This window comes from Triturus cristatus, chromosome 5_2, assembly GCF_964204655.1.
Source record: "Triturus cristatus chromosome 5_2, aTriCri1.1, whole genome shotgun sequence".
Lineage (NCBI taxonomy): Eukaryota > Metazoa > Chordata > Amphibia > Caudata > Salamandridae > Triturus > Triturus cristatus.
In genome coordinates this window covers 114,286,817-114,307,264 of record NC_140588.1, presented here as the reverse complement: position 1 = coordinate 114,307,264, position 20,448 = coordinate 114,286,817, and positions in this window count along the sequence as shown.

Below are 20,448 nucleotides of genomic sequence, written 5' to 3'. Positions count from 1 at the left end.
CCAGCAGTTTCTCTGAGGTAAGCACCCTTTGGAGTAGGAACAGTAATTTTAACATACTACTATCCTGCACCTTTTCTGAATCAAACACCTTTTGGAGTTGGAATAGTTATTTAAACCTCAACACTATCCAGCATTTTCTCTGAGGCAAGCAACCTTTGGAGTAGGAATAATTTTAATATACTACTATGATGCACCTTTTCTGAAGCAAGCACCTTTTGGAGTTAGAATAGTCATTTAAACCTCATCACTATCTAGCATTTTCTCTGAGGGAAGCAGTGTTTGGAGTAGGAATAGAAATTTTAATATACTGCTAGTCTTCTCTGTACTCTGACGCAAGCACTATTTGGAGTTGGAATACTATTTTAAAGCTTAACACTATCCACAATTTTCTCTGAGGTGAGCTTACTTTTGAGTTGAAATATTAATTTTAATATATCACTAACTTGCACTTTTGCTGAAAAAAACACCTTTTGGAGATAGAATAGTAATTTTAACTTTTGAAATATCCTGCATTTAATATGAGGTAAGCTATCTATCGATTAGGAATAGTTTTTTTACTATAACACTATTCTGTATTTTTCGTAAACCAAGCAACATTTGGAGTTGGAATAGTAATTTAAACAAAACGACTATCCAGTATTTTAAAGGATGAAAACACTCTTAGGTGCAAGAATAGTAATTTTAATCTTACACTATCCTGCACCTTATTTGTGGGAACTATGTGTTTGCATTGGTATAGTCATTTAAAGTTATACTTTATAACATTTTTTGGACTAAAACACTATTTTTACTTGGAATATATTTTGTAAACTGAATACTAATTATTATTTTCGTTGGTGAAGTATTGTTTGTTTTAGGAATATTTTGTATAAACCCACTAATATACATTTATTTAGTAACAATAAAAAAATATGTAGTTACTTAATTTATATATATTGTCCCAACTAGAATATTTAGCAAAGTTTGTTGTATTTTGTAAAGTTTTGTAACAAACTGAAAAAAAGAGTAGTTATACATGTCTATAGTTTGTACTTCGTGTTTTGGATGGCTTTCTTCGACGATTATATTTTGGAGTGTGTAATCCTTCATGCAGTCTCTGGTAATCAGGTAACTATAGTTTTTGAAATGGTGGACGTCTACTTTTATACGTTTTGTTTTGCTAAACGTTATTTGAAAGCAAAATATGTCTTGCGTATCATTTTTCTTTGTCTTTTTAATCGTGTGTAAGAATGTAAATAATTATTTTGTTATGTTAGTTTTCGTAACTTTTTATTTTGGTATGTTTTAACATCCGTTTTGGCTGATTCCGGTTGAAAATAATTTTAATGAAAGAGTTGTAGGACTTTTGTTTGCTGGCATTTAAAAACTGTAGTTTTCTTTTTTATGTTGATATTAGTTGTGTCTTATTGTGTTTTTGTATGCAAAGCTTTTTTTTTTTTAATGGTAGTCTACTTCATGAAATAAATTATATTAATTTTAGTGTATTTGTTTTGTTATCAAACCTGATTTTTTTTTATTGTTGGATAAATGTGTATGATGGTAAAATATTGTTATAAATTATTTTGTATTAATTAAAGTTTTACATTTATTCATTATGTGTTTTATATGTTTGGGTAATGTTTAGTATAATTATATTTAAAAAACAAATGTATATTTAGTTTTAAAAAAGTACTCTAGTAAGAATTTTATTACGCCAGTACTTTTTGTAAATTTCTGTATTTTTATTAAATGTTATGTTACAAATTAGTCTTTATTGAAGCAATATAAAAAAATAATAATATAAATACATTTTCAGAAATAATAATTATTAAACGTGAGTATACATTTTTAGTACTCAAGTATCAATTTTAATGCCTGGGTATTAATTTGCAATAACTACTTTTTAATAAACTTCCCCACCCAAAAACCCTATTTTCCCTGCATCCCCCTACAGGGGTTTATTATACAAATTTAAAAAAATAGCGTTGTAAAAGTGCGCATTGTGGTAGTATGCGTTGTAATGGATTATTCAATGTATTATAGTATATTTGCGTTGTAATGGTATGCGTTGTAAAAACGTGCAAAATTATGTCATTTGCGTTGTAAAAGATGTGTTGTAAAAGCATGCATTGTATTTGTTTGCGTTGTAACATCATATATTCACTGCCTGCACCTCGACCTGAAGGCACACACTTGCTCTGCTTAACACCTTGGCCTCGATGATGGCTGCCGACGGCCCACTCTGCTACGGTCGGCTGGAATAAAAGGTATTGTTTACAAGTCTTCTGACACTGATGCCAGTACGCACTGACACGGTTGACCAAAACTGTTGGATTTGTTTTTTCTCTGCACTACAGTAGCACCAGACGGAATTACAAATTTCAAGGAAGTGCATTTTTAAGGTTATTCTTGCAAAGTGCATATTTTGATTATTACGTACGCGGGTGAGGGTACGGGCCGTACATACACGGTTGGGGTGGGGGTACGCTCCATACATACGCGGGTGAGGGTACGGGTCGTACATACACAGTTGGGGTGGGGGTACGCTCCATACATACGCGGGTGAGGGTACGGGCCGTACATACACGATTGGGGTGGGGGTACGCTCCATACATACGCTGGTGAGGGTACGGGTCATACATACACGGTTGGGGTGGGGGTACGGTCCGTACATACACGGTTGGGGTGGGGGTACGCTCCATACATACGCGGGTGAGGGTACGGGCCGTACATACACGGTTGGGGTGGGGGTACGCTCCATACATACGCGGGTGAGGGTACGGGTCGTACATACACTGTTGGGGTGGGGGTACGCTCCATACGTACACGGGTGAGGGTACGGGTCGTACATACACGGTTGGGGTGGGGGTACGCTCCATACATATGCGGGTGGGGGTACGGGCCGTATGTACGGGGGTGTACATGCACGGGTGGGGGTACGTCTCGTACATACACGGGTGTACATACACGGGTGTACATACACGGGTGTACATTCACGGGTGGGGGTACGTCTCGTACATACACGGGTGTACATACACGGGTGGGGATTCAACTCGTACATAGGAGGGCTGAGGGGAGTGTTGGGCACGTATGCGGGCACATTTCTCCATGGTTGCTATGGGAGTTCGGTGCGGACGGTGTTTTTTCCATACGGTTGTAACATCGGACGCACGGGATGGATCGTACTTGCGCGGTCAGACTTCACTTTTCACATTTGTACGGTAATTCGTCCGAGGATGTGTCGGACACATTTTCCGACCCAAGGACGTGTGGGGAATAATTCCCAATGCGATTCGTAAGGACTTTTTCGCATGCGAATCGTACTTGGCAGTTTGTACGGCACTTGTACGATTCGTACAGTAAAAAGACCGGATACGAGTCGTACGGGGAATTATTTTCCAGGATCGTAATCGGCACCTTAGTTGTGATCCACACTCTAACCATTTTCAAGGCAAGGAAGAGCAGTACACAGGAGAAGGGGGCAGCAGAATGAGACAGTTTTCAAAATGAAAGACAGTAAAAAGGGAGGCCAGGTTCTGGTTATAAAAAGGATTTATTTGATTGAATGGTGAACATATGCAGGTAGCTAAAATTAGGTTGTGATGTTTAAGGAAAAGTAAGCAGCTATGTGATTGGCTCTGTTAAAAATAAAAAATAAATAATTATGCAATCTTGGATATGCGTTTAACTGCAAACAGTCAACCACATGCTGCAGTTAAGTTGGACAGTAATGTGCTGTTTCTAGAATGTGTTGTAAAATGCTGACCTACTGATGCATGAGGGTGTTCTAAAGGGGGTTGCTATGAAAACTATGCAAAGAGAGTGTGGGGGAAGAACATTAAACAGACTGTAATCTGTTTGTTAAAAGGACAGTGGTTTACACTAATTATTTATTATGGAGGCTTTATTTTCTTAGTCACAAGTATGTAATCAACATTAGAGGAGTTGCAAAGTTTGAACAGTACAAAGCTAAATTTGATTTTGAACTCCCGTACATATTTGTGAATTCATAGTGAAATTGCACAGGGGGCCACACTGAGGGTCACGACAAATTCACGAATATGCCCCAAAACACTACCAGATTGGAATTGTTCACTGAAGTGCAAGAAAGTGTTAAGAAATGCTGACCATTGACAAAGGTGTTAAGAAAAGTAAAATATGAATGGGACATTTTAATTTGCTATCTTCAACAGTATCTCTGAGAGCAAAGTTGAAAAAGGGTGACATTAATGGTTACTGTGTAGAAGAGTAGTATTCTGGTATTATGCTTAGTTTTTACATTTTCTCCGAGACTGCAGTTAAACTGACAACATTAAAAAATCTGATCAACCAACTCAATTTACAGGTATGTGAATTTCAATGTAGTTTACAAAATATTATTGTAAAGGTATGTGTATGATTTAAACAAAAGTATTGTGAGTGTATGAGGGGATCTGTGAGTGGGCGTTTGAGTGCTTTTGTGGTATTATGAATGGGTGTGCATGTGTCTATGTGGGTTTTTGAGTGAGTATGTGAGTGTCTGTCTCGGTCTGAAAGTAGTGTGTGTGAGTAATCCTTTCAACATGTGCTGTCCTGGAACTGTAGAGTGTGCGTGTGATGTTTGCCTGCATGGTCGAGTTGCCATTAAAAACTCCTTGCTGAGCTATAAACTTCTGTTTTACTATGTACCAGTTACGCCTTAAGTAGGGTATAGGTAAGTCATAGGGCAGGGTGCTATGTGCTTAGAGGGTAAGACATGCAATTTTAAGTCTCAGTGAGTCACATGTGAACTTTAAGACCCCTATACATAGTTAAATAGGACGATTTCACCCATACCGCAAGTTATATACATATTTAGAAAATCTGAGTTACTCACCTAGACTTTGAGGGAGAGATAGACAGAGGCATGTAGATATTCAGTGATATGCTCCTACCACCCTTATGTATGCAGTAGCAACAGAGGTACCTGTGCATATATTTATGAAGTCCAACACTCAGTGATAGAGGCAGTAAATAATATCTGCAGCCATTTACATGGACATAAAGAGATTGTGACTTAGTTACTTTCACATCCAGTGACACAGCCAAGAAGGGAATGATACATGTATTTAGATGTGTACTAAAGCAGTGGTACTCCTAGTCACTTATCCAGTCTAGTAGACCTTCAAATACGTGGTGTGGCTGCTAGTGCAGACGGTGTGAGCAGTTTTACTGCCAGGTCGAGTTGGCAGTTAAAACTAAGGTTTACATTTCCCTTCTAATATGTGTAAGTTATCCAGCAGAAACAGAGCCAGTTGCACCACAATTATAAACCCCAATACTCAGTAATAGAGCTAGTAAGTAATATATATACAGCCAGTTACCCATTGAGAAATCTAAGACAGCTGGTCATCTAGCTTTATAGTTACTTACACATGCAGTAACATGCCGAGGGATGGACTGATATCCTTATTTAGATTTGTACAGAAGCACTGGCACCCCATGTCAGCCTTCTAGACAAGTATTCCCTTTAAACATGCATTGGGCATGCTACTACAGAACCCATGTGTTCAGTATAACTGGCAGGGTGACTTGACATTGATAACTGCTTACCAAGCCTTAAACTTTCCCTCTACTAGATATAAGTCACCCCTATGGTAGGGTGCAGGTAGGCCATAAGGCAGGGTGATATGTCTTTAGATGCACCGTGACCATCAGCACCGGGATGAGTACTGCCCCGCTTTGCACCGCAGACCTGGTCTCACAGATGCCGCTGGACGACCACCACGAACCACTGCCTGCAGGAGACATCCTTTACAACGCAGGCATTATAATGCAATGCCTTTACAATGCAACTATTACAATGTAGGTACAGTTAAATAGCATGATTTTACAATGCATGCCATTACAACGCATTACAAGTACAACGTATGCTTTTACAACGCATTGGTAAGTATTGTATGGTGAGTGTTTGTTATATTTTTTGATAATGTATGTTTAATAATATAAGTAATATTTATTTATAAAAGAAAATTGTTTTATTATATTTTTTAATATTAAGGTATTCATATTGTTATTAAAGATGTAATATGTATGCTAATAATAATATTAACTATTTTATGGAATAGTTAGAAATTTTGAGTAATGTAATACTCAGGGATGAATATTGCTACTCATTTCAAAATTATTATGTAAACATTTATAGCAGATTTTGATTTGATTTAAAGAAGAAAAAATACTCGGGTATTAATGTTGTTGTTAAAATAGTTAATATTGATGATAATAACAATTCTGTTGATTTTAAGGTTTAGGTAACATTTTATGTAAATTAATACTCAGGTATTAATAATATTTGTAACACTGTATTTGTTATGTAAAACATTATAGAAAATATTATTATAAAGTTATACATTTTTAAATATTTTATAAATAAATAGTTATTAATGAAAAGATAGGTAATGTGATGTTTATGTGTCATTATTGTTAAGAATAAATGGTGAAAAATAATAAATATATTTAAATGTAAAGTACATGTAAATTATTAATTATTAATTAAAAAATATATATATATATATTTAAATGTGTAAATTAACAAAGAATTGTTTAGCATTTTTATATTTTTAAAACATAAATAAACATGTATAAATAAATACAAGATATGTAAAGTATTTATAGCAACATTTTTATTATTAATTTGAGATATTTAGAATATTTTAATTAAATGAAGAAAAATATGTAGAAAAATAGAGTACACATAAATATATTTTTGAAAAATAATTTTGTGTTTTATTATGTACAGTAACATTTTATAATTCATTTTTTATAACTTTCTAATGGTTTTCCATTGTTTTCAATGAGAGAAAATATCCTTTTTTCATTTTTACTAAAAGACATGACGTCGATGCGTCAACGTACGTTTCATCATTACGGTGATCGTCGCTAGAGAGAACAGAAGCAAGGGAGAGCTGCGTTAAGGTAAGACACATTTACAATCTTAATATACATACTGTAGTGGTAATGTTTATTGTAAGGAGAAATGAGAGAGGTTCATATATTTAGTAAATGTGTTTAACGTATTTTTGATGTGTCACCAATTAATTTCCACCATTACATGTTGCAATAGTAGTCCCATGTCGGGTCTCTTTTTTTTCACAAACTACTTTTGTTTTATAAAGATGTAAATGGTATATATATTAAACACTTAATGAAACAAAAGTGTTTGAAAAGGAGTACTTTTTTGGTTTAGCGACACGCTGTTTAGTAAATAAAATATTTGTATCTTTTTCGTGGTTAGATTTATTTAAACTTTGTTTAAAAATAATACACTTTGGATTTCTTCATTATTAATTTTCAACAGGATTTTTGGTTAGATGGATTGAATCCTTGGAATTTTTTCTGTTTTTTCGATCAGAAACAAAAAACGTTTTCAGGATTTTTTTCTTGGGTCTCTTTATTTTGGATTTCTACAGATATCGAAATGTTATTGTATTTCGATCAGAACTGGATTGCAACATTGGAACTTACTGCTTTTTTTGACAAATCTTTTTCATTTTCGGAATTTTTTTATTGGGTTCGTTTTTTGACATATGCACTGTTTTTAGTGTGCATATTAATATCTTTTTCATCGGTCTATGGATTTTTTCAAATGGATTCTCAGTTATTTACTATAGTTTAAAAAAATAAAAAGGACTCTTGGTGAAGTAATGGATGGAATGTAAGTGCAAGAATTGAAGAAAGAAAACATCAGAAGGTAAGAAGAACCGACTTTTATTATTAATTTAAAAATGTTTAGAAATTATCAATTGAATTATTATGAGTTTTTAGGGCAAAGCAGACAAGTAAAAATATTGGGATTTAAAAGTGTAGGATGTGTGCAAGATTATCAAGGTAGTCTAAAGCCAGGAATGGCTACGGAGAACCACGCCTCCGGATAGCCACATGTGACCAGCGACCCCACCCCCGGCAATGGCTGCTTGCACCGGGCCGGCGTTTTCGTCCGGGAGGTTTTCACCGCGTTACCTTTGAAGTGCTCGAGTTGCGTTGGATTTCGCCGATTTCCGCCGATTTCGGGACTGACGGGACGGCGCTGTTCATGGAGAGTCCTGGAGCACGGAGCAGCTGTTCTGTCGTCCTGGCGGCGCTGCGGAGGAGGTGAGCTGGAGGCGGATACCGGCTCTTTTGGGCTGTGGCTGTTTCTCCTCCTTTGTGGCTGCTTTGCTTCTGCCTTGTCTTGCTCCTGTGTTCTGCAGGCTCTGGTGCCTCTCTACTGTGTTTGGCTGTGTTGAGGCGGTGTTGAGGGACCGAGGAACTCTGAACTGTTGGTTGCTGGGGAATGAAATTGCTGCCGGTTCCCTCCCGCCTGTAATGCCTCTGGATTGCTTCTAGATTGCCTCATAGAAACGGAAAGAGGAAAAAATTAATTAATTGAAGGAGGTATAGCAGGGAAAGCTGTTTTGAACATATTAGCGGGACAAATAAAACGCTTTGGTGAATCCTTTGGATTTTTGGCAGACGGACATACTTCACGGAGCGGATGATTTAATAGGCTATCTCGAGTTGGGGGGCCTCTTGCGATAGAATTGGGAGCTGTAATTAAGGCTAATAAAAGCAGGGAAAAGCAACTAAAGGCTATAAGAGGGCCAGTAAGGAACAAGAAAGGCTGAGAAAATGGGTAAACCTCTGAAGCATTTAAATGCGGCTGCCAAAACCGATTCCGCTACCCGTCTTAAAACCAAAACACGACTAGCCCAAGCAAAAGAAGCAGCCAGGTTGGCCCGGTTACCTAGTAAGGAAGATAACATCAACTTATGTGGTCTTGACAGCTCCCTCGAGAGCACGGAAGAGGACCCGCTTCCAGTTACACCTCCGGATCAGGCTGAATCTTGTGACAATCAAACAAATATGAGCGAAACCGCAGCTATGTTAATCGAGCCCCAACAAGATAACCCGCTGGCAGAGGTCCCAAGGGAAAAAAAAGAGGCAAAGCAATTTTCGCTATTCCTGAAGAAAGCTGCCCTACCATCATCCTTCCTAAGTCCAAGTTCCGGTCTAGCTCCAAAATTCTCTAAAGATTCTTCAGAAATACCAGCACTGCCAATACGGGTACCAGTTTTAGTTTTGGCATCTCACAATCAGGAGAAATCTCAATGCAATTTGGAACCAGAACGCATGGCAGTTTTGGAGGCTCGTATGGGCCAAGATTCTAGTCCTGATGAGGCAGTTTCATCAATGGAAGCGATCATTCCAAGTACAAGTGAGCCCCGACTACAGGAATCACTGGACAAAAGCAGAGAGACCGCAATGAATACCCCCGTAGTTACGACAACCCTTCAATCTGAGTCACAATCCTGTTTGGCATCACAGGATTTGATACTGCCAGGTAGCCAGCAGTCTTATAATGACAATATGGTCAGAAATAGCCCTCCTGGTGTGGATAGTGCTCAAAATGATCCTAGCCTAATTATGGAGACAGCGGGTGAATATCAATTAGATATTAAGAATCTGTTGAACTTAATATTGGATGAGGTTCGCGAGATGAAGAGTACGCAGAAAGCGGAAATTGCCTCTCTTCACCAACGGCTAGGGAAAATCGAAGAAGCAATGTCATGCTTTCCAATCAAACTTCAGGAGGCGGAAGCCAGAATCTCAGTATTAGAAGATCAGATGACCACGGTAATCAGTGAAGTAAAAGTGGCAGTAAAAAATAAGAGCTATCTGGAAAACAAATTGGAGGAGCTTGAAAATTATTCTCGGAGATCCAACCTCCGAATAGTTGGGGTTCCTGAAGGCATTGAAGGCTCTCACACCCTGCAATGGGTTGACTCTTTTATCAAGCAGAAAGTTCTCCCTGAGTATGAAGGAGATCTTACCATTACCAGAGCTCATCGAGTTCCAGTCCATCCTTTCCCCAACTCTACGATGCCGCGAACAATACTGCTAAATTTTGCAGATTTTCGAGTGAAGGAAAAAATACTGACAAAAGCTATTCAGCAGAGACAGTTCCCAGTAAATGAAACTAATAAATGTCGTATTTTTTCTGATATGACTGCTGTTTCTGCGCGTAGAAGGAAAGAGTTTGTTAAGATCCTCCATTTGTTTAAAGCAAATGGTGCTCAAGCATCAATCGCCCAGCAATCCAAATTGAAAGTTTTAGTTAGGGGACATTTTTTATGTTCTCTGACCTGGAAGAAGCTCAGGCACTATTAAAGGAGATCTCGCAAGGATCTAGGGCTTAAAGGCACAGTCTTTGTTAAGATGGGCTAGCTAGACTGTTATTTATCAGACTGAGATAAAGCAACAAGAATTGTATTGCCGGGGGGGGTGTTGGGGTCAGTGGGGTCACTAAGGGTGTAATTCCATGACACCCATGAGGATAGAGGGGAGGGGCGGAATGTGGATAGCGCGGTTGGTAGGGGTTTTGTCACATCCCGCGGGTGGGGGGTATTTTTTTAGGGGTGGGATTAGGTTTATTGCAGAAAAAAGAGCAAGAGCAAAAGGTACAAATAATATACAACGTGAAGCTTTAAAGATCTTAAAATAGAGATCAGTAAATGTAAGATCCTTACAGTCAATGTTAATGGAATTTTAAATTCTAAGAAGTATGGTGCTCTTATTAGATGGTTGACATCATTCAATCCCCAGGTGCTGTTTCTACAGGAGACACATTTAAAATGTAATTCCCCTAAGTTATTTATACCGAGGTTTTTCTCTAACGCCTTTTTTGCATCAGCGTGTTTAGCCATGAAAGGAGTGGCTATTTATTTTTCCAGAAAACTCCCTTGGGAATTTTTACAGATACACAGGGATGTGCATGGGAGATGGATATGGGTGGTTACTAAGCTACTAGGGAAGATCCTGAACTTTATAAATTATTATGGTCCAGTGTTGGACGACATTTCAGCCCTGAATCAAATTAATGCGTTACTGATAGGAGCCCCCGGCCAGATTATATATGGAGGGGACTTCAATTTTATTCAGGACCTTAAAAAAGATACTTCTAATAAAAACAAAAAACAATTGAAACCAAATACCAAAAAATTAGTGGAAGCCATCAGACAAGAATATCAACTGATAGATCCATGGAGGGAAACTAATCCGGATAAAGAATTTCATACTTGCTATTCATATCGGTTTCGGACCGCGTCACGGATTGATTTTTTTCTTATATCCAGATCCCTCCAGATCGTAAAGGCCGATATTGGGTGTAATCCTTTTTCAGACCATGCCTATGTTACACTAGAAATGATGCTTGGGGGAGGGAGTAGGGAACGGCCTAGGTGGCAGCTGGACCGGATCCTTTTACAGGATCAGGATTGGGTGAAAGATTTTAGAAAATGGATCTCCGAATATTTTAATATTAATGAGGATACAGCAGAGCCCTTCTCAGTTTGGGGTGGGTTTAAGGCAGCGGCCCGCGGCCAAATAATTGCCTTTACGGCTGCCCAATCAAACATCCGGAGGTCTAAGATAGCCGAATTACAAGTGGAAGTTGAAAAAGAATACGCTTTACAACTCCAGTCGCTTCCTAATCAGCTTGAAAAGGCAAGAATGGCATTGAGGGATTTTTTTGTTCTAGAGGAGATCTGTAGTTCACAAATATTTCAACAAAAAGTTTACGAGGAAAGTCAACTAATTGGTAAATTTCTGGCCAACTCAACCAGGAAAAAACAAGAAGCAGCCATTATATCGAAAGTGCTCGATCCTCAGACTGGTCGAGTTGTAGCTAATAGTGCCGAGATCCCTCAGGTCTTCCTAACACATTTCCATCAACTTTATTCGACTGAATACCTCGTGGAGGAAGAGCAGATTAAGGAATACTTTATGAATATGAACATCCCTAAACTATCAGATAACCGGATTAGTATAGTGGGATCTGATGTGGAATCAGCCGAGATCGTGGCTGCCATTACAGCAACAGCCGGGGCGAAAGCATGTGGACAGGATGGCTTCCCTATTGAATTTTATAAAGTTTTTTTAGGAGAATTGATTGTGCCCCTGAAGAATTTATTTAATTATATAAAAGAGGGAGGCTTGGTTCCCACATGTTTTAAACAATCAATAATTGTATCCTTCGTTAAAAAAGATAAAAATCCAGCTGATGTTAATTCCTACAGGCCCATCAGTCTTTTAAATTCAGATTATAAGATTCTAATGAAAGTGTGGGCTGGGCGCTTTTTGTTTGCCGCTCAAGAGACAATTCATAGTGATCAGACTGGTTTTATTGGGGGTAGATCTATGACGGCAAACACAGAGTTTTTGATACATGCCTTGGACTATTTCAATACAAATTTTATCCCGGCAAGTATTGTTTTGGTCGACGCGGAGAAGGCTTTCGACTTAGTGAATTGGAGTACTTTGTTTTTTGCCCTTGGACGGTTTGGCTTCCCAGCCCAGGTCGGTAATATGCTCCGCAATATTTATCAGGGGGCCACGGCCCAGGTAATTGTAAACTCGAAACAAGCAGGGACTATAAAAATAAAACGCGGGACCAGGCAGGGTTATCCGCTATCGCCCTTGCTTTTTACCTTTTTTATAGAGCCTCTTGCAATTAAAATACAAAACAATCCTGCCATTCAAACACCTATTTGTGGCATGCCTAAGCTGAAACTTTTCGCTGACGACATAATTTTATATTTGTCTTCGGATAAGGACAACCTTGAAATTGTGTTAGGCAAATTTAAGAACTATGAGTTAATTGGCGGTTATAAAATAAATGCAGATAAAACCGAAGTCCTCGCTCTTAATACAAATGTAAATTCTTTTCCAATTTGTTTAAGAAGGCAAGCAACTAACCTTGATCCCATCAGATATCTTGGGATATATGTGTCTAACCAGTACCAACAGCTATATAAACTGAATTATTTAAGAATGAGGGAGAAAATTAAGAAACTTTTGGAACAATGGTTGATACTCCCCTTATCGATAGTGGGTAGAGTTTCCTTAATTAAAATGTCTATACTTCCGTTATTAATATTTCTCTTTTCTAATGTCCCAATCAAAATAAATATGTATTTTTTTAGAATTAGAAACCTTATTTAGAGAATTTGTCTGGGGAAAGAAAGTACCAAGAGTAAAGTTGACAGTGGTCCAATTACCCATTGCACAAGGGGGGTTAGCTTTGCCGCATTTGAGAACTTACTATGAAGCAGCATTTCTAGACTTAGTGTCTGGACTGATGGGATCTAAATGTACTAAAGATAGCTTCTTTTTAGATAGTATGATTCAAGAATCGGATTCACAAACTCAAGTGTTTTTAAAAACTTCAAAATTTCCTAAAAAAACTAGGTACAAGACATTGAAGGATCTTGCTTTTAGACTTCAGTCATTTTTTTAAAAGACGGGCTCTTCTGGTCTCCAGTATTTAAAGTTGAGAGAAGCCTCTAGTTATGGCCTCCAGTTTCGATTAAGACACATGAATAAGTGGGAAAGCTGTGGACTATCTGAACTAAGACGTTTCATAATTCAAAATAGGGTGATTTCCTGGTCAGAGGTAATGGGTAGGGCGGAGAGCCATTTGAAACCCTCCTTCTTTGAATATCTGCAAATTGCTCACTTTCTAAAAAGCACGAGTGGCATTTTTGATGCTCCAAACCAACTAGTGGTAGCCCTTTATGGGGCCAGAGTGAGTGGTGTGGGGAACTGGTACCGGTTGCTACATAAACAGGGTCAAGCGTCTGTCCTAGAGAGCCACTTGGCTAAAATAGATCGTGAGACAGGATGTACTTTTTCATTGAATGATTGGGAGGCTCTGTGTCTTTTAGGAAATAAATCATTGTGTGCTGCTAATTTTAAAAGGATGTCCTTCCTATCTCGGTGGCTTTCATAATTAACTCCGGCTGCTTTAAAAAAAAGATTTCCAGGAGTGGAGAATAAGTGCTTCCGTTGCCAGGCTGATGGGGAAGGCGGATGGCACCATATCTTTTTTTCATGTCCACGGTTGAGGCCCTTTTGGGAGGCAATTTTTGCAGATATTAGGTTAATAATCGGGAAGACTGTTATGGTGGAGGCCGAGGCAGCTCTATTTGGATGGTCTGGGGACAAAGTGAGGTTAACAGGGGCCGAGAAAGCTTTTTTATTCATTTCTTGTACGGTAGCCCGTTCCTTAATTTTACAGAATTGGAAATCTAGTGAAGCCCCCTCTCATTTGAAATGGTTCAACAAAATGAAGAGGTCTCGAAAATTTGAAGAAGCTTATGCTAGACTGATCGGGGCCATTAGAAAATTTGAAACAAATTGGAAGTTTTTTATGGATTTAGAAAAGTTAAAAGAGGGACTTTAACACTGGTTTTATATTTTGGATATTGTAGCCATTTGGCATTGTATTTTGGATGCATTTGCACTTTTTTTTCACTATTGCACTTTATTAGATGATTGACTTACGGTTATTTTGGATTAAGGACGGTAACAGCTGTCTCAGTTAAATTGTTTAAAAAAAAAAAAAAAGGGTCGATATTGATGTTGGAATGATAATTGTTATTTGTGATAAAAATGCACTTGCACTTTAATGGATATTGCACTTTAGAACCATTGCCAACCATGTGGGTTGCTGCACTTTAGGCTACTTAGTTTGCATATTGGTAATTAGAAGCTTTAGTATCTGATTTACTAAAATGTTTGTTTTTATTGATCTGAAGTAGATTATGTATTTTGATGTACCTAATGCCTTGCTCAATAAAAAATCTAAAAAAAAAAAAAAAAAAAAAAGGTAGTCTAAAGCCATTGTCAACAAAAATTGTTGAATTACACCCAATAGTCTTTCTGACATTCCCTTAGTTCTGGTAGAAATAGTTGGGTTCAGACTACCTGTTAATGATTGCGTCATTCTAATTTCTTGGAAAACTTGCTCCTTCTTCAAAATTTCCAAGAAATAATAGAAATTAGGATGAGGTTTGCCAATTGATTTGTTGAAGGAGTTGTGCCATCCCTCTATGGCATTGTTAGTTTTTGCTCCTCCCTCTAAGCAGGCCGAGTAACAGTTCCACCAGTCCACATGGAAACGTGGTCTTCTTCTGTGACCCGACCTGCTTAGATGGCCAATCCATGTGTCTTCAAAATAATTTAGTATCGTTGCCAATTAATCTTCATTTGTTGAAAAATATTCTGATTCAGTAATTGAAGTTTAGTACTCGTCGACACTGTCAGGAGGAACAAAGCAAAGAGCAGTTTTTTTTTTAGTTCAACCTGTACTTTGCTGTCTAATATATAATCCTCAATTAAGGATGTTTTTTGAAGTTTTCACCAATATGCCTGAGAAAAGTGAAAGAAACATCCTTGAATTTGGGTTTCTGGATATGTTTTTGCTATTGTATTAATCATAGTTAATTTAAAGTCAATTATTACTTTTCTCTTACTTTTGTTGGATGTTTTAGATTTTATCACTGATAAAAATTCAGTGTATGTTGAGGATTGTTTATCAGGGAGTAAACTGCATACTAGAGGAACAACTGTACTGTTAATGTATGCGTGAATAGTGTATATTTGGGTGAATGGATAGAGCGTGCTTTTAAACGTTACATCCATCATCCAAATATCATTATTTTCTAAGCTTACTAGATTATGGCGGGTGCTAAAGTTTAGTATTCTCTTTTGAGGGTTTTGGTTATCATGCAATAGGAAAGGTTCATTAGAAACAGTAACAGAGAGTTCAGGTGGAATTATTATGTCAGAGTATGTTTGGGGTGTTACTCTTTGTGGGTTACTTGTCTGTTTTTGACGTTGAATAATTCTTCACAAATTAGGTATTGTGGGCATAGTACTTGCAACATGTGGGGGAAATGTTTTGTGATACCTCCCTTAAAACTGCACCACAGGGTTCATTGGAGGTGGATGCAATTTCTTTAATTTCATTTATCCTTTCTTGAACTTCAATCTCCATTGCAGAGGCAGAGTGGTTATGGTCTGTGGTTCTTAAAACAGTGTCACCAAGAGTAACTGCTCTGCCTGTGCAAAGGGTTGAGTAATATTGCACTCACCTCCAATGACACCTGCGTTCAGATAAATATGGTTCATATATAGTTTAATGGTGAAGATTTCCTAGGGAGACAAACATAGTTAATTTTTTTGGTTGGCTTTTGTTTTAGGAATCTTACATTTATAATATTGTATAGGTCGTTTCTTTCTTTGATGTAGGATTTTAAGTTGTATTGTGGTCTGAAAAAGTTTAAAGAACATTATTGTTAGTATATTACAAATATCTTACATAATTTCTCTGAAATATAATAGTATATTTTTTGTTAAGGAACAACACATTAATGTTTTATAATTGTATACAACTCTTTCTTTTTTATTCGAAGAGATACATTTGTGTTTATCTACATTTCTTATTCAAGTATAAACAATCTATTTACCTGTAATATGTCTTTTTCTGTGGGAGAAAAAAATTCATATTCTTTATAATCATACGAGAATGTAATATTTATTGATGTGGAATTTACCTTGTAACGTTTTTCTTTTTTTCTGATTCTTTGAAGGTCTGAAAGCTGAAAAAAAAGAATTTTGTGTTTGTATCCTTTTTCATTTATTTGTTTGTGTTTTTTTGGTTATGTTTAAGGAAATGACCTTGGTATATGATTTTGATGATGTTAAGTGGATATATATATTTTATGTTGTTCCAGTTTTGGATGTTGCATGTAGTATTAATTTGTTGATATATAAAAATACAAAACAAATTATCTTTAGTATGTGATAACATTTATCAGTTAGTTATAAATAAAACAGCATGTTTTATTGAGATAAGTTTATGTTTAAAATGTTTAGAAGTTTACCTTTGATAAATATACAGCTTGTTTACAGTGTTACACATCATTTATATTAGGAATGGTAGGTTTATCTTATTTCTATTCAGGACTATTTTATAGGTATGCACTCTTTTGGTTAGCAATAGTAATTTTAACATACAATAATCCTGCACCTTTTTTGAAAAAGGTACCTCTTGGAGTTGGAATAGTAATTTAAACCCCATCACTATCCAGCATTTTCTCTGAGGCAAGCATCCTTTGGAGTAGGAATAGTAGTTTTAATATACCAGTATCATGCACCTTTCTTGACAGAAGTAGCCTTTGGAGTAGGAATAGTCATTTTAACATACCAGTATCATGCACCTTTCTATAGAGAAGCACCTTTTGGAGTTGGAATAGTTATTTAAACCCCATCACTATCCAACATTTTCTCTGAGGCAAGCACCCTTTGGAGTAGGAATAGTAATTTTAATATACTACTATCCTGCACGTTTTCTGAATCAAGCACTTTTTGGAGTTGGAATAGATATTTAAACCTAAGGACTATCCAGCATTTTCTGTGAGGCAAGCACCTTTTGGTGTAGGAATAGTAATTTTAACATACTACTATCTGCACTTTTTATGAATTAAGCAGGTTTTGGAGTTGGAATAGTTATTTAAGCCTAAACACTATCCAGCATTTTCTCTGAGACAAGCACCGTTTGGAGTAGGAATAGTAATTTTAACATGCTACTATTTTGCACCGTTCTTGACAAAAGCATTCTTTGGAGTAGGAATAGTACTTTTAATATAACAGTATCATGCACTTTTCTTGGAAGAAGCAATCTTTGGAGTAGGAATAGAAATTTTAACATATAAATATCCTGCACCTTTTCCGAATCAAGCAACTTTTGGAGTTGGAATAGTTATTTAAACCTAAACACTATCCGGCATTTTCTCTGAGGAAAGAATCCTTTGGAGTAGGAATAGTAATTTTAACATACTACTATTATACACCTTTTCTGAAGCAAGCACCTTTTGGAGTTGGAATAGTTATTTAAACCTAAACACTATCCAGCATTTTCTCTGAGGCAAGCACCTTTTGGAGTAGGAATAGTAATTTTAACATATTACTATCCTGCACCTTTTATGAATCAAGCACCTTTTGGAATTGAAATAGTTATTTAAACTTAAACACTATCCAGCATTTTCTGTGAGGCAAGTACACTTTGGAGCAGGAATCATAATTTTAACATATTACTATCATACACCTTTCTTGAAAGAAGTACTTTTTGGAGTTGAAATAGTTATGTTAAACCTATCACTATCCAGCATTTTCTCTGAGGCAAGCACCTTTTGGAGTAGGAATAGTAATTTTAACATTCTATTATCCTGCACCTTTTCTGAATCAAACACCTTTTGGAGTTGGAGCAGTTTTTAAATGTAAACACTATCTAGCATTTTCTCTGAGGCAAGCATCCTTTGGAGTAGGAATAGTAATTTTAACATATTACTATCATGCACCTTTCTTGAAAGAAGCACCCTTTGGAGTTGGATTCGTTATTTTAAACCCATCACTATCCAGCAGTTTCTCTGAGGTAAGCACCCTTTGGAGTAGGAACAGTAATTTTAACATACTACTATCCTGCACCTTTTCTGAATCAAACACCTTTTGGAGTTGGAATAGTTATTTAAACCTCAACACTATCCAGCATTTTCTCTGAGGCAAGCAACCTTTGGAGTAGGAATAATTTTATTATACTACTATGATGCACCTTTTCTGAAGCAAGCACCTTTTGGAGTTAGAATAGTCATTTAAACCTCATCACTATCTAGCATTTTCTCTGAGGGAAGCAGTGTTTGGAGTAGGAATAGAAATTTTAATATACTGCTAGTCTTCTCTGTACTCTGACGCAAGCACTATTTGGAGTTGGAATACTATTTTAAAGCTTAACACTATCCACAATGTTCTCTGAGGTGAGCTTACTTTTGAGTTGAAATATTAATTTTAATATATCACTAACTTGCACTTTTGCTGAAAAAAACACCTTTTGGAGATAGAATAGTAATTTTAACTTTTGAAATATCCTGCATTTAATATGAGGTAAGCCATCTATCGATTAGGAATAGTTTTTTTACTATACGTAAACCAAGCAACATTTGGAGTTGGAATAGTAATTTAAACAAAACGACTATCCAGTATTTTAAAGGATGAAAACACTCTTAGGTGCAAGAATAGTAATTTTAATCTTACACTATCCTGCACCTTATTTGTGGGAACTATGTGTTTGCATTGGTATAGTCATTTAAAGTTATACTTTATAACATTTTTTGGACTAAAACACTATTTTTACTTGGAATATATTTTGTAAACTGAATACTAATTATTTTTTTGTTGGTGAAGTATCGTTTGTTTTAGGAATATTTTGTATAAACCCACTATTAATTACTGTACACTGGCTTTGTTGATTCTGGATAAACCCACTATTATACATTTATTTAGTAACAATAAAAAAATATGTAGTTACTTAATTTATATATATTGTCCCAACTAGAATATTTAGCAAAGTTTGTTGTATTTTGTAAAGTTTTGTAACAAACTGAAAAAAAGAGATATGTTTGATTTTAGTATATTTGCGTCCCTACTAATTATTAAGTAGTTATACATGTCTATAGTTTGTACTTCGTGTTTTGGATGGCTTTCTTCGGCGATTATATTTTGGAGTGTGTAATCCTTCATGCAGTCTCTGGTAATCAGGTAACTATAGTTTTTAAAATGGTGGACGGCTACTTTTATACGTTTTGCTAAACGTTATTTGAAAGGAAAATATGTCTTGCGAATCATTTTTCTTTGTCTTTTTAATCATGTGTAAGAATGTAAATAATTATTTTGTTATGTTAGTTTTCGTAACTTTTTATTTTGGTATGTTTTAACATCCGTTTTGGCTGATTCCGGTTGAAAATAATTTTAATGAAAGAGTTGTAGGACTTTTGTTTGCTGGCATTTAAAAACTGTAGTTTTCTTTTTTATGTTGATATTAGTTGTGTCTTGTTGTGTTTTTTGTATGCAAAGCTTTTTTTTTTTTTAATGGTAGTTTACTTCATGAAATAAATTATATTAATTTTAGTGTATTTGTTTTGTTATCAAACCTGATTTTTTTTACTGTTGGATAAATGTGTATGATGGTAAAATATTGTTATAAATTATTTTGTATTAATTTAAGTTTTACATTTATTCATTATGTGTTTTATATGTTTGGGTAATGTTTAGTATAATTATATTTAAAAAACAAATGTATATTTAGTTTTAAAAAAGTACTCTAGTAAGAATGTTATTACGCCAGTACTTTTTTTAAATTTCTGTATTTTTATTAAATGTTATGTTATCAATTATTCTTTATTGAAGCAATATAAAAAAATATTAATATAAATACATTTTCAGAAATAATAATTATTAAACGTGAGTATACATTTTAGTACTCAAGTATCAATTTTAATGCCTGGGTATTAATTTGCAATAACTACTTTTTAATAAACTTCCCCACCCAAAAACCCTATTTTCCCTGCATCCCCCTACAGGGGTTTATTATACAAATTTAAAAAATTGTGTTGTAAAAGTGTGCATTGTGGTAGTATGCGTTGTAATGGATTATTCAATGTATTATAGTATATTTGCGTTGTAATGGTATGCGCTGTAAAAACGTGCAAAATTATGTCATTTGCGTTGTAAAAGATGTGTTGTAAAAGCATGCATTGTATTTGTTTGCGTTGTAACATCATATATTCACTGCCTGCA